This window comes from Tribolium castaneum, chromosome 10 (assembly GCF_031307605.1).
Source record: "Tribolium castaneum strain GA2 chromosome 10, icTriCast1.1, whole genome shotgun sequence".
Lineage (NCBI taxonomy): Eukaryota > Metazoa > Arthropoda > Insecta > Coleoptera > Tenebrionidae > Tribolium > Tribolium castaneum.
This window is the reverse complement of record NC_087403.1, coordinates 4,267,839-4,284,546: the sequence shown is the minus strand read 5'-3', so window position 1 is coordinate 4,284,546 and position 16,708 is coordinate 4,267,839. Positions and strand designations below refer to the sequence as shown.

Here is a 16,708-nt window from a genome sequence, read left to right as displayed (position 1 = left end):
AATTGCATTTAAGTTTTATGAAATTATTGGTTTGTGAAATAAATAAATACGACACAGCAATAAGATACACCTACCTTCATATCGCTTCCACGTTGGCTACCATTTGTAGCATTAAAAAAAATAATAATAAAAATGAAACCAAAAAAATGTTTATTTGCATTAAATTTTGAGCAGCCACTTTCATTCATTGAAATTAAAGACAAAATTACGTGGCAATAAATTATTTGAGTGTTTTATTTCATTTATAGTTACTGTATTTAAAATGTGTCACTCAAAATATCACTTTTCAACACCGCATTTAAAGATTTTAATTGCATTTAAGTTTTATGAAATTATTGGTTTGTGAAATAAATAAATACGACACAGCAATAAGATACACCTACCTTCATATCGCTTCCACGTTGGCTACCATTTGTAGCATTAAAAAAAATAATAATAAAAATGAAACCAAAAAAATGTTTATTTGCATTAAATTTTGAGCAGCCACTTTCATTCATTGAAATTAAAGACAAAATTACGTGGCAATAAATTATTTGAGTGTTTTATTTTATTTATAGTTTCTGTATCTAAAATGCGTCACTCAAAATGTCACTTTCAACACCGCATTTAAAGATTTTAATTGCATTTAAGTTTTATGAAATTATTGGTTTGTGAAATAAATAAATACGACACAGCAATAAGATACACCTACCTTCATATCGCTTCCACGTTGGCTACCGTTTGTAGCATTAAAAAAAATAATAATAAAAATGAAACCAAAAAAATGTTTATTTGCATTAAATTTTGAGCAGCCACTTTCATTCATTGAAATTAAAGACAAAATTACGTGGCAATAAATTATTTGAGTGTTTTATTTCATTTATAGTTACTGTATTTAAAATGTGTCACTCAAAATATCACTTTTCAACACCGCATTTAAAGATTTTAATTGCATTTAAGTTTTATGAAATTATTGGTTTGTGAAATAAATAAATACGACACAGCAATAAAATACACCTACCTTCATATCGCTTCCACGTTGGCTACCGTTTGTAGCATTAAAAAAAATAATAATAAAAATGAAACCAAAAAAATGTTTATTTGCATTAAATTTTGAGCAGCCACTTTCATTCATTGAAATTAAAGACAAAATTACGTGGCAATAAATTATTTGAGTGTTTTATTTTATTTATAGTTTCTGTATCTAAAATGCGTCACTCAAAATGTCACTTTCAACACCGCATTTAAAGATTTTAATTGCATTTAAGTTTTATGAAATTATTGGTTTGTGAAATAAATAAATACGACACAGCAATAAAATACACCTACCTTCATATCGCTTCCACGTTGGCTACCGTTTGTAGCATTAAAAAAAATAATAATAAAAATGAAACCAAAAAAATGTTTATTTGCATTAAATTTTGAGCAGCCACTTTCATTCATTGAAATTAAAGACAAAATTACGTGGCAATAAATTATTTGAGTGTTTTATTTCATTTATAGTTACTGTATTTAAAATGTGTCACTCAAAATATCACTTTTCAACACCGCATTTAAAGATTTTAATTGCATTTAAGTTTTATGAAATTATTGGTTTGTGAAATAAATAAATACGACACAGCAATAAAATACACCTACCTTCATATCGCTTCCACGTTGGCTACCGTTTGTAGCATTAAAAAAAATAATAATAAAAATGAAACCAAAAAAATGTTTATTTGCATTAAATTTTGAGCAGCCACTTTCATTCATTGAAATTAAAGACAAAATTACGTGGCAATAAATTATTTGAGTGTTTTATTTCATTTATAGTTACTGTATTTAAAATGTGTCACTCAAAATATCACTTTTCAACACCGCATTTAAAGATTTTAATTGCATTTAAGTTTTATGAAATTATTGGTTTGTGAAATAAATAAATACGACACAGCAATAAAATACACCTACCTTCATATCGCTTCCACGTTGGCTACCGTTTGTAGCATTAAAAAAAATAATAATAAAAATGAAACCAAAAAAATGTTTATTTGCATTAAATTTTGAGCAGCCACTTTCATTCATTGAAATTAAAGACAAAATTACGTGGCAATAAATTATTTGAGTGTTTTATTTCATTTATAGTTACTGTATTTAAAATGTGTCACTCAAAATATCACTTTTCAACACCGCATTTAAAGATTTTAATTGCATTTAAGTTTTATGAAATTATTGGTTTGTGAAATAAATAAATACGACACAGCAATAAAATACACCTACCTTCATATCGCTTCCACGTTGGCTACCGTTTGTAGCATTAAAAAAAATAATAATAAAAATGAAACCAAAAAAATGTTTATTTGCATTAAATTTTGAGCAGCCACTTTCATTCATTGAAATTAAAGACAAAATTACGTGGCAATAAATTATTTGAGTGTTTTATTTTATTTATAGTTACTGTATTTAAAATGTGTCACTCAAAATATCACTTTTCAACACCGCATTTAAAGATTTTAATTGCATTTAAGTTTTATGAAATTATTGGTTTGTGAAATAAATAAATACGACACAGCAATAAAATACACCTACCTTCATATCGCTTCCACGTTGGCTACCGTTTGTAGCATTAAAAAAAATAATAATAAAAATGAAACCAAAAAAATGTTTATTTGCATTAAATTTTGAGCAGCCACTTTCATTCATTGAAATTAAAGACAAAATTACGTGGCAATAAATTATTTGAGTGTTTTATTTTATTTATAGTTACTGTATTTAAAATGTGTCACTCAAAATATCACTTTTCAACACCGCATTTAAAGATTTTAATTGCATTTAAGTTTTATGAAATTATTGGTTTGTGAAATAAATAAATACGACACAGCAATAAAATACACCTACCTTCATATCGCTTCCACGTTGGCTACCGTTTGTAGCATTAAAAAAAATAATAATAAAAATGAAACCAAAAAAATGTTTATTTGCATTAAATTTTGAGCAGCCACTTTCATTCATTGAAATTAAAGACAAAATTACGTGGCAATAAATTATTTGAGTGTTTTATTTCATTTATAGTTACTGTATTTAAAATGTGTCACTCAAAATATCACTTTTCAACACCGCATTTAAAGATTTTAATTGCATTTAAGTTTTATGAAATTATTGGTTTGTGAAATAAATAAATACGACACAGCAATAAAATACACCTACCTTCATATCGCTTCCACGTTGGCTACCGTTTGTAGCATTAAAAAAAATAATAATAAAAATGAAACCAAAAAAATGTTTATTTGCATTAAATTTTGAGCAGCCACTTTCATTCATTGAAATTAAAGACAAAATTACGTGGCAATAAATTATTTGAGTGTTTTATTTTATTTATAGTTACTGTATTTAAAATGTGTCACTCAAAATATCACTTTTCAACACCGCATTTAAAGATTTTAATTGCATTTAAGTTTTATGAAATTATTGGTTTGTGAAATAAATAAATACGACACAGCAATAAAATACACCTACCTTCATATCGCTTCCACGTTGGCTACCATTTGTAGCATTAAAAAAAATAATAATAAAAATGAAACCAAAAAAATGTTTATTTGCATTAAATTTTGAGCAGCCACTTTCATTCATTGAAATTAAAGACAAAATTACGTGGCAATAAATTATTTGAGTGTTTTATTTCATTTATAGTTACTGTATTTAAAATGTGTCACTCAAAATATCACTTTTCAACACCGCATTTACAGATTTTAATTGCATTTAAGTTTTATGAAATTATTGGTTTGTGAAATAAATAAATACGACACAGCAATAAAATACACCTACCTTCATATCGCTTCCACGTTGGCTACCGTTTGTAGCATTAAAAAAAATAATAATAAAAATTAAACCAAAAAAATGTTTATTTGCATTAAATTTTGAGCAGCCACTTTCATTCATTGAAATTAAAGACAAAATTATTACGTGGCAATAAATTATTTGAGTGTTTTATTTTATTTATAGTTTCTGTATCTAAAATGCGTCACTCAAAATGTCACTTTCAACACCGCATTTAAAGATTTTAATTGCAATTAAGTTTTATGAAATTATTGGTTTGAGAAATAAATAAATACGACACAGCAATAAAATACACCTACCTTCATATCGCTTCCACGTTGGCTACCGTTTGTAGCATTAAAAAAAATAATAATAAAAATGAAACCAAAAAAATGTTTATTTGCATTAAATTTTGAGCAGCCACTTTCATTCATTGAAATTAAAGACAAAATTACGTGGCAATAAATTATTTGAGTGTTTTATTTTATTTATAGTTTCTGTATCTAAAATGCGTCACTCAAAATGTCACTTTCAACACCGCATTTAAAGATTTTAATTGCATTTAAGTTTTATGAAATTATTGGTTTGTGAAATAAATAAATACGACACAGCAATAAAATACACCTACCTTCATATCGCTTCCACGTTGGCTACCATTTGTAGCATTAAAAAAAATAATAATAAAAATGAAACCAAAAAAATGTTTATTTGCATTAAATTTTGAGCAGCCACTTTCATTCATTGAAATTAAAGACAAAATTACGTGGCAATAAATTATTTGAGTGTTTTATTTCATTTATAGTTACTGTATTTAAAATGTGTCACTCAAAATATCACTTTTCAACACCGCATTTAAAGATTTTAATTGCATTTAAGTTTTATGAAATTATTGGTTTGTGAAATAAATAAATACGACACAGCAATAAAATACACCTACCTTCATATCGCTTCCACGTTGGCTACCGTTTGTAGCATTAAAAAAAATAATAATAAAAATGAAACCAAAAAAATGTTTATTTGCATTAAATTTTGAGCAGCCACTTTCATTCATTGAAATTAAAGACAAAATTACGTGGCAATAAATTATTTGAGTGTTTTATTTTATTTATAGTTTCTGTATCTAAAATGCGTCACTCAAAATGTCACTTTCAACACCGCATTTAAAGATTTTAATTGCATTTAAGTTTTATGAAATTATTGGTTTGTGAAATAAATAAATACGACACAGCAATAAAATACACCTACCTTCATATCGCTTCCACGTTGGCTACCATTTGTAGCATTAAAAAAAATAATAATAAAAATGAAACCAAAAAAATGTTTATTTGCATTAAATTTTGAGCAGCCACTTTCATTCATTGAAATTAAAGACAAAATTACGTGGCAATAAATTATTTGAGTGTTTTATTTCATTTATAGTTACTGTATTTAAAATGTGTCACTCAAAATATCACTTTTCAACACCGCATTTAAAGATTTTAATAGCAATTAAGTTTTATGAAATTATTGGTTTGAGAAATAAATAAATACGACACAGCAATAAAATACACTTACCTTCATATCGCTTCCACGTTGGCTACCGTTTGTAGCATTAAAAAAAATAATAATAAAAATGAAACCAAAAAAATGTTTATTTGCATTAAATTTTGAGCAGCCACTTTCATTCATTGAAATTAAAGACAAAATTACGTGGCAATAAATTATTTGAGTGTTTTATTTCATTTATAGTTACTGTATTTAAAATGTGTCACTCAAAATATCACTTTTCAACACCGCATTTAAAGATTTTAATTGCATTTAAGTTTTATGAAATTATTGGTTTGTGAAATAAATAAATACGACACAGCAATAAAATACACCTACCTTCATATCGCTTCCACGTTGGCTACCGTTTGTAGCATTAAAAAAAATAATAATAAAAATGAAACCAAAAAAATGTTTATTTGCATTAAATTTTGAGCAGCCACTTTCATTCATTGAAATTAAAGACAAAATTACGTGGCAATAAATTATTTGAGTGTTTTATTTTATTTATAGTTTCTGTATCTAAAATGCGTCACTCAAAATGTCACTTTCAACACCGCATTTAAAGATTTTAATTGCATTTAAGTTTTATGAAATTATTGGTTTGTGAAATAAATAAATACGACACAGCAATAAAATACACCTACCTTCATATCGCTTCCACGTTGGCTACCATTTGTAGCATTAAAAAAAATAATAATAAAAATGAAACCAAAAAAATGTTTATTTGCATTAAATTTTGAGCAGCCACTTTCATTCATTGAAATTAAAGACAAAATTACGTGGCAATAAATTATTTGAGTGTTTTATTTTATTTATAGTTTCTGTATCTACAATGCGTCACTCAAAATGTCACTTTCAACACCGCATTTACAGATTTTAATTGCATTTAAGTTTTATGAAATTATTGGTTTGTGAAATAAATAAATACGACACAGCAATAAAATACACCTACCTTCATATCGCTTCCACGTTGGCTACCGTTTGTAGCATTAAAAAAAATAATAATAAAAATTAAACCAAAAAAATGTTTATTTGCATTAAATTTTGAGCAGCCACTTTCATTCATTGAAATTAAAGACAAAATTACGTGGCAATAAATTATTTGAGTGTTTTATTTTATTTATAGTTTCTGTATCTAAAATGCGTCACTCAAAATGTCACTTTCAACACCGCATTTAAAGATTTTAATTGCATTTAAGTTTTATGAAATTATTGGTTTGTGAAATAAATAAATACGACACAGCAATAAAATACCCCTACCTTCATATCGCTTCCACGTTGGCTACCGTTTGTAGCATTAAAAAAAATAATAATAAAAATGAAACTAAAAAAATGTTTATTTGCATTAAATTTTGAGCAGCCACTTTCATTCATTGAAATTAAAGACAAAATTACGTGGCAATAAATTATTTGAGTGTTTTATTTTATTTATAGTTACTGTATTTAAAATGTGTCACTCAAAATATCACTTTTCAACACCGCATTTAAAGATTTTAATTGCATTTAAGTTTTATGAAATTATTGGTTTGTGAAATAAATAAATACGACACAGCAATAAAATACCCCTACCTTCATATCGCTTCCACGTTGGCTACCGTTTGTAGCATTAAAAAAAATAATAATAAAAATGAAACTAAAAAAATGTTTATTTGCATTAAATTTTGAGCAGCCACTTTCATTCATTGAAATTAAAGACAAAATTACGTGGCAATAAATTATTTGAGTGTTTTATTTTATTTATAGTTACTGTATTTAAAATGTGTCACTCAAAATATCACTTTTCAACACCGCATTTAAAGATTTTAATTGCATTTAAGTTTTATGAAATTATTGGTTTGTGAAATAAATAAATACGACACAGCAATAAAATACCCCTACCTTCATATCGCTTCCACGTTGGCTACCGTTTGTAGCATTAAAAAAAATAATAATAAAAATGAAACCAAAAAAATGTTTATTTGCATTAAATTTTGAGCAGCCACTTTCATTCATTGAAATTAAAGACAAAATTACGTGGCAATAAATTATTTGAGTGTTTTATTTTATTTATAGTTTCTGTATCTAAAATGTGTCACTCAAAATATCACTTTTCAACACCGCATTTAAAGATTTTAATTGCATTTAAGTTTTATGAAATTATTGGTTTGTGAAATAAATAAATACGACACAGCAATAAAATACCCCTACCTTCATATCGCTTCCACGTTGGCTACCGTTTGTAGCATTAAAAAAAATAATAATAAAAATGAAACTAAAAAAATGTTTATTTGCATTAAATTTTGAGCAGCCACTTTCATTCATTGAAATTAAAGACAAAATTACGTGGCAATAAATTATTTGAGTGTTTTATTTTATTTATAGTTACTGTATTTAAAATGTGTCACTCAAAATATCACTTTTCAACACCGCATTTAAAGATTTTAATTGCATTTAAGTTTTATGAAATTATTGGTTTGTGAAATAAATAAATACGACACAGCAATAAAATACCCCTACCTTCATATCGCTTCCACGTTGGCTACCGTTTGTAGCATTAAAAAAAATAATAATAAAAATGAAACTAAAAAAATGTTTATTTGCATTAAATTTTGAGCAGCCACTTTCATTCATTGAAATTAAAGACAAAATTACGTGGCAATAAATTATTTGAGTGTTTTATTTTATTTATAGTTACTGTATTTAAAATGTGTCACTCAAAATATCACTTTTCAACACCGCATTTAAAGATTTTAATTGCATTTAAGTTTTATGAAATTATTGGTTTGTGAAATAAATAAATACGACACAGCAATAAAATACCCCTACCTTCATATCGCTTCCACGTTGGCTACCGTTTGTAGCATTAAAAAAAATAATAATAAAAATGAAACCAAAAAAATGTTTATTTGCATTAAATTTTGAGCAGCCACTTTCATTCATTGAAATTAAAGACAAAATTACGTGGCAATAAATTATTTGAGTGTTTTATTTTATTTATAGTTACTGTATTTAAAATGTGTCACTCAAAATATCACTTTTCAACACCGCATTTAAAGATTTTAATTGCATTTAAGTTTTATGAAATTATTGGTTTGTGAAATAAATAAATACGACACAGCAATAAAATACCCCTACCTTCATATCGCTTCCACGTTGGCTACCGTTTGTAGCATTAAAAAAAATAATAATGAAAATGAAACCAAAAAAATGTTTATTTGCATTAAATTTTGAGCAGCCACTTTCATTCATTGAAATTAAAGACAAAATTACGTGGCAATAAATTATTTGAGTGTTTTATTTTATTTATAGTTTCTGTATCTAAAATGCGTCACTCAAAATGTCACTTTCAACACCGCATTTAAAGATTTTAATTGCATTTAAGTTTTATGAAATTATTGGTTTGTGAAATAAATAAATACGACACAGCAATAAAATACACCTACCTTCATATCGCTTCCACGTTGGCTACCGTTTGTAGCATTAAAAAAAATAATAATAAAAATGAAACCAAAAAAATGTTTATTTGCATTAAATTTTGAGCAGCCACTTTCATTCATTGAAATTAAAGACAAAATTACGTGGCAATAAATTATTTGAGTGTTTTATTTTATTTATAGTTTCTGTATCTAAAATGCGTCACTCAAAATGTCACTTTCAACACCGCATTTAAAGATTTTAATTGCATTTAAGTTTTATGAAATTATTGGTTTGTGAAATAAATAAATACGACACAGCAATAAAATACACCTACCTTCATATCGCTTCCACGTTGGCTACCGTTTGTAGCATTAAAAAAAATAATAATAAAAATGAAACCAAAAAAATGTTTATTTGCATTAAATTTTGAGCAGCCACTTTCATTCATTGAAATTAAAGACAAAATTACGTGGCAATAAATTATTTGAGTGTTTTATTTTATTTATAGTTACTGTATTTAAAATGTGTCACTCAAAATATCACTTTTCAACACCGCATTTAAAGATTTTAATTGCATTTAAGTTTTATGAAATTATTGGTTTGTGAAATAAATAAATACGACACAGCAATAAAATACCCCTACCTTCATATCGCTTCCACGTTGGCTACCGTTTGTAGCATTAAAAAAAATAATAATGAAAATGAAACCAAAAAAATGTTTATTTGCATTAAATTTTGAGCAGCCACTTTCATTCATTGAAATTAAAGACAAAATTACGTGGCAATAAATTATTTGAGTGTTTTATTTTATTTATAGTTTCTGTATCTAAAATGCGTCACTCAAAATGTCACTTTCAACACCGCATTTAAAGATTTTAATTGCAATTAAGTTTTATGAAATTATTGGTTTGAGAAATAAATAAATACGACACAGCAATAAAATACACCTACCTTCATATCGCTTCCACGTTGGCTACCGTTTGTAGCATTAAAAAAAATAATAATAAAAATGAAACCAAAAAAATGTTTATTTGCATTAAATTTTGAGCAGCCACTTTCATTCATTGAAATTAAAGACAAAATTACGTGGCAATAAATTATTTGAGTGTTTTATTTTATTTATAGTTACTGTATTTAAAATGTGTCACTCAAAATATCACTTTTCAACACCGCATTTAAAGATTTTAATTGCATTTAAGTTTTATGAAATTATTGGTTTGTGAAATAAATAAATACGACACAGCAATAAAATACCCCTACCTTCATATCGCTTCCACGTTGGCTACCGTTTGTAGCATTAAAAAAAATAATAATGAAAATGAAACCAAAAAAATGTTTATTTGCATTAAATTTTGAGCAGCCACTTTCATTCATTGAAATTAAAGACAAAATTACGTGGCAATAAATTATTTGAGTGTTTTATTTTATTTATAGTTTCTGTATCTAAAATGCGTCACTCAAAATGTCACTTTCAACACCGCATTTAAAGATTTTAATTGCATTTAAGTTTTATGAAATTATTGGTTTGTGAAATAAATAAATACGACACAGCAATAAAATACACCTACCTTCATATCGCTTCCACGTTGGCTACCGTTTGTAGCATTAAAAAAAATAATAATAAAAATGAAACCAAAAAAATGTTTATTTGCATTAAATTTTGAGCAGCCACTTTCATTCATTGAAATTAAAGACAAAATTACGTGGCAATAAATTATTTGAGTGTTTTATTTTATTTATAGTTTCTGTATCTAAAATGCGTCACTCAAAATGTCACTTTCAACACCGCATTTAAAGATTTTAATTGCAATTAAGTTTTATGAAATTATTGGTTTGTGAAATAAATAAATACGACACAGCAATAAAATACACCTACCTTCATATCGCTTCCACGTTGGCTACCGTTTGTAGCATTAAAAAAAATAATAATAAAAATGAAACCAAAAAAATGTTTATTTGCATTAAATTTTGAGCAGCCACTTTCATTCATTGAAATTAAAGACAAAATTACGTGGCAATAAATTATTTGAGTGTTTTATTTTATTTATAGTTACTGTATTTAAAATGTGTCACTCAAAATATCACTTTTCAACACCGCATTTAAAGATTTTAATTGCATTTAAGTTTTATGAAATTATTGGTTTGTGAAATAAATAAATACGACACAGCAATAAAATACCCCTACCTTCATATCGCTTCCACGTTGGCTACCGTTTGTAGCATTAAAAAAAATAATAATGAAAATGAAACCAAAAAAATGTTTATTTGCATTAAATTTTGAGCAGCCACTTTCATTCATTGAAATTAAAGACAAAATTACGTGGCAATAAATTATTTGAGTGTTTTATTTTATTTATAGTTTCTGTATCTAAAATGCGTCACTCAAAATGTCACTTTCAACACCGCATTTAAAGATTTTAATTGCATTTAAGTTTTATGAAATTATTGGTTTGTGAAATAAATAAATACGACACAGCAATAAAATACACCTACCTTCATATCGCTTCCACGTTGGCTACCGTTTGTAGCATTAAAAAAAATAATAATAAAAATGAAACCAAAAAAATGTTTATTTGCATTAAATTTTGAGCAGCCACTTTCATTCATTGAAATTAAAGACAAAATTACGTGGCAATAAATTATTTGAGTGTTTTATTTTATTTATAGTTTCTGTATCTAAAATGCGTCACTCAAAATGTCACTTTCAACACCGCATTTAAAGATTTTAATTGCATTTAAGTTTTATGAAATTATTGGTTTGTGAAATAAATAAATACGACACAGCAATAAAATACACCTACCTTCATATCGCTTCCACGTTGGCTACCGTTTGTAGCATTAAAAAAAATAATAATAAAAATGAAACCAAAAAAATGTTTATTTGCATTAAATTTTGAGCAGCCACTTTCATTCATTGAAATTAAAGACAAAATTACGTGGCAATAAATTATTTGAGTGTTTTATTTTATTTATAGTTTCTGTATCTAAAATGCGTCACTCAAAATGTCACTTTCAACACCGCATTTAAAGATTTTAATTGCAATTAAGTTTTATGAAATTATTGGTTTGTGAAATAAATAAATACGACACAGCAATAAAATACACCTACCTTCATATCGCTTCCACGTTGGCTACCGTTTGTAGCATTAAAAAAAATAATAATAAAAATGAAACCAAAAAAATGTTTATTTGCATTAAATTTTGAGCAGCCACTTTCATTCATTGAAATTAAAGACAAAATTACGTGGCAATAAATTATTTGAGTGTTTTATTTTATTTGTAGTTTCTGTATCTAAAATGCGTCACTCAAAATGTCACTTTCAACACCGCATTTAAAGATTTTAATTGCAATTAAGTTTTATGAAATTATTGGTTTGAGAAATAAATAAATACGACACAGCAATAAAATACACCTACCTTCATATCGCTTCCACGTTGGCTACCGTTTGTAGCATTAAAAAAAATAATAATAAAAATGAAACCAAAAAAATGTTTATTTGCATTAAATTTTGAGCAGCCACTTTCATTCATTGAAATTAAAGACAAAATTACGTGGCAATAAATTATTTGAGTGTTTTATTTCATTTATAGTTACTGTATTTAAAATGTGTCACTCAAAATATCACTTTTCAACACCGCATTTAAAGATTTTAATTGCATTTAAGTTTTATGAAATTATTGGTTTGTGAAATGAATAAATGCGACACAGCAATAAAATACACCTACCTTCATATCGCTTCCACGTTGGCTACCGTTTGTAGCATTAAAAAAAATAATAATAAAAATGAAACCAAAAAAATGTTTATTTGCATTAAATTTTGAGCAAGCCACTTTCATTCATTGAAATTAAAGACAAAATTACGTGGCAGTAAATTATTTGAGTGTTTTATTTGATTTATAGTTACTGTATTTAAAATGTGTCACTCAAACGCGATCACTAGCCACCGAATTGAAAATTTAAACCGGAAAATTTAGATTTGCTTGAACACACGTCCGTTCGCGACAACGGCAAGTAACAAACTGAATAAATTGAACGAAACCGCACAATACACAATAATTTAAATAAACCGACTCACCTCGCTTCGCCTCGCCTCCCGCTCCCGCTCCCGATCTGACCCGTACCACTGCTCGCTGTCGACTGAACCGCCCTCGCCGCCTGCGCCGCACACCTAACCTCGGATGTGACGTCATCACACGTCTAAAACAGGTCATAACCAGAAACATTCACTGTCCAAATCCGTCAAATTTAGAAACATTCATACACAGAATTATTCAAAATAGAACAGTATTGATCTAGAAAAATTAATTATGACAAATGTATTTGTCTATAAACGTCTAAAATTATAAAAGTTTCGCATGCAGTTAATGGAAAAATAAAAATGCATGTTTATATTTAAACAGAAACTGGCAATGTGAAATTTTAGTGCGAAAATTAGTGGTAGAGCTCGGAAACTCTGTAAACGACCACGATAGGCGGAGCCAGTGCGTACTTAATCGAGTGAGGAGATTGAGCAGTGGCGTAGCAAAAAACTATTCTATGATCAAGAAGGGTTTGAGATTCATAATTTGTAGTAGTTAAAATTTCCTCTATTCAATAATTGCAAGATGAAATAGTAAAAATCATATCTAATGCTAATACACGTTGATTTCCTAGAAATACAAAGCAGAGAGGTCGAATAAATAAAAATACACAATGAGTAAAGAGTAAAAACGCGTTTATTGCAAAAAATGTTTCTACTGGTATCTTTACTATAACTGGTAATATTGAAATGTTAAACTTTAAGACGAATTCCCTAAATGTCGTGAACTTACTTTGAAGTAAACAGTGGGCTCCATCTATAACTCATAATTACTTGAACCGCAATTCCCATCATCAAAATGTGCAAAACTGCGATAAGTGAGGTTATGCAGTTATGCACTTTGTTTTCCAGTTTTTCTCACAAAATATATCACAAATTGCACAAATCGTACAACCAGCGATAGTCAGTACTGTCAGTACGTCACAGCAGCTTTCGCCAACACAATCACTGACTGCAATTCTGTGTTGTGCCATTCCCGTCTCATCATATAATCTAAGTAGTTGTTATATGACAAGTAATGTTTCTACCTTCAAAAATACTTGCGTAAATATGCTATTATCCCGTTAGTACACACTTTTAAAGCAGCCACTGGTTATATAGATTAAAATTATAACATTTCCTTTGTTATTGTGAAATAGAAATGTCCCGGACTGTAGGTAAACTCCTGTAAACATGGCCCTAAGTTTTAGGGATCTAGTTGGACAAAATCTACGAGAAAGTGAATATAAAGCAGTTTATTAATTGTCACTACATTTGACAATATTTTTCAGTTGTAGTTGTAGACTGCGCTAACACTAAAGACATTACGAAGACGAAAAATATGTTCGAGTGTGTGTGCCCAAAGGACATGAGGGTGGCTGCCGTCAATAGATGCTTAGCAAATAGCGATCATCCATGTTGTTGGGAAGTACTATATGATTATAAACCCGAGACAAGAAAAACATGTAGCTCAGAAGACGCGAAAGACGCTTTTGAGGATATCTTAAAATTTCGACCATTTAACGTTAGCGTAAAAAACAGCGATAAACAATTGATCGGATTTCCGTTGAAGTATCGTGTACAGTTCACTGTTGACAATTGTAAATGCAAGAAGCTGGATATTGAATTTTGTAATTTTATGAAAAACCTTAGTGTCTAGAATAATTAATAAAGCAAGTAGACATTAATATCACATTTTTTTTTAAACATGTAAATTCCCATCTACCTAATAACTACTTATTTTAAAATCTTTTTTGGCCTCCAGTACTGTAAAACGTGAATGACAGTTGCCCATTCATGAAAGGTAACTTGACCTTTAAACACGATGCTGTAAACTGGTAGCAAACAATTAGGTAAAGTAACCACAAAACACTGGACGATTAGCAGTGTGAGGAAATTTTATGGGGTGGCCATGAGGCCACAACCGATCAGCTGACTCGTCATAGCGCTCTCGCGATGTTCATATTTATCGATGAAATGGTCCGTTATAGCGCTTGCATTGGCGTAGTTTACTAGGGGGTTTATACAATTAATGTTACCGGTTGATTCGTCAGAAACGTTACGATTTGTATATTTTTTTAAAAAGGACTTTAAAGAAGGATTATTTAGTTATCTACAAAATGTGCTCGGGGTGAAATCGCAGCGTATTTCCCTTTGAAACGTGGTGTGGTTGAAAACATTTCAAGAGCTAAAAATGGTAAATAATTAAAAAAATATTAATGTCACACCAAAGAATACTTTAAAATGAATTACAATTTCGTAATTTAGTTCTACTAGGTCGCTTTTATGCTTTTTAAATAAGTACATGAGATAAAAATGTTCTTTTGACTTTTTAGATATTATTAAAATTAACAGAGAGTTAGGGCGGTTAAAAATAAAGGTATAATATTAATAGATAAGTGACATTAATTATTTTTTAATTATTTACGAATTACGATTTTTAGCTCTCGAAATGTTATCAAAGGCGATGAACACGCTTCAGAGGGAAATACAGTTCGGTTTCACCTCAGGCGCATTTTGCAGTAATTTTAAATTGCAATAACTTGGTGAGTCTTACAGATAACGAAATGATTCTTGCACCAAAAATTTATTTCAAGTATTAGCTTTATTTCGTCTCGATTATGTGGGAGTCTATCTTTTAAATTAAAAAACTTTCTCGCATCTCGAAAATTTCACTACACAATTATACAACGTTACAAGAAAATGTAATTTTTTTGGTTTCCCTTTATCAAAACTCAACCTTGTTAAACTACATATAAATCTGCATTTATTGAAAATTTGTTTGCAAAAAAAACGGAGTTTCTAGCTTTATCCAGAAGGAAGATATGAGTATGTAAACGCAAAATGTGTCCAATTTTAGGTGTTTGCAAATTTTTAGCTAAAACGTCTTTTCAGCCCCTTCGCGAGGGTTGAAACAAAAAATTCTTTGTCTAAACATTTTTTAATACTCTTTCCTAACTTATATCAACAATGTAAGCTATTCCACAACATTTCGATTTAAAGGTTTATCTGACTGCAAGCGCGCGCCCATGCATTAACCTTCGCCCATAAAGTTTCCTCACACTGCGATTAGACATGTTTAAGATACAAACCGTGCTTACCATAATTAAGTTCGTATAACGAAATACTTGTTACCTATAATTATTTAATTCAATCGACCATGGTGTATATTTAATTAGTGAAAATATAAATCCCCCGGAGCAGCGCCACCTATACATACGTTTGGGAACCACAAATTTTACATTTTTTTTCACATTTTTTATTTTGCACCAATCTTTAAACGTACTATATTGCGCCTCGTACCTTGTCTTCGATTTTTCAGGCAATAATTGTTTTGTAGCACCCTCTGCAAGTTGCCTTATTTCCGGAGGTGTAGCGGTGAAACTATCACTTTCACCACTGTCGCTCATCTTGGTTGATAATGGTTGATAGATATAAACGTGATTTGTGATATAATTAAATTTGAAATCGTCGCTTGATTTTCACAAATTTAACAACTGTCAAACTGTTTCAGTTGTTTAACATGGCGGCCAAAGCCTACTATGTTTAAGTGACTTTGAGTTTTTATTTATTTTATAAAGAATAATATTAAAAGCTTGTCGGCCAAAAAGTTTTATACAAATCTCATGCGTTAAGTCATTTTACAGCGCTTCAACTAATAAGGCACTCGCCTTTCAGGCTCGTGCCTCAAACAAAGTTGTCACGCTGTAAAATGTGACTTACCGCATTCGAGTGTAAATAGCTATTAATTTCCTTCAAAAATGTTTAGTAGTCTATGAATGAACAGATACTTAGCGGTTCCATTTTGGACCTAATACATCGATGGTTTTCTTAATATCTGGAATGGAATAACGCAAAATGGAAACAATTTTTGCGTTTTTCTCGGAAACTGTAAGACTACAGGAACAAACAAAAAATCATTAAACCCGGAGTCGCTCCGGGCAACGGTTCCGACT

General features: G+C 28.3%; 1 long non-coding RNA gene across 1 annotated transcript; it reads left to right on the top strand.

The window, feature by feature from the left end:
* Positions 1-13,926: 13,926 nt before the first annotated feature.
* LOC135267285 (uncharacterized) lies at positions 13,927-14,440 on the top strand. Its single transcript, XR_010335694.1, has 2 exons — positions 13,927-13,992; positions 14,045-14,440. It is a non-coding gene; the product is annotated as an uncharacterized LOC135267285 (long non-coding RNA).
* The last annotated feature ends 2,268 nt before the right edge of the window (positions 14,441-16,708 follow it).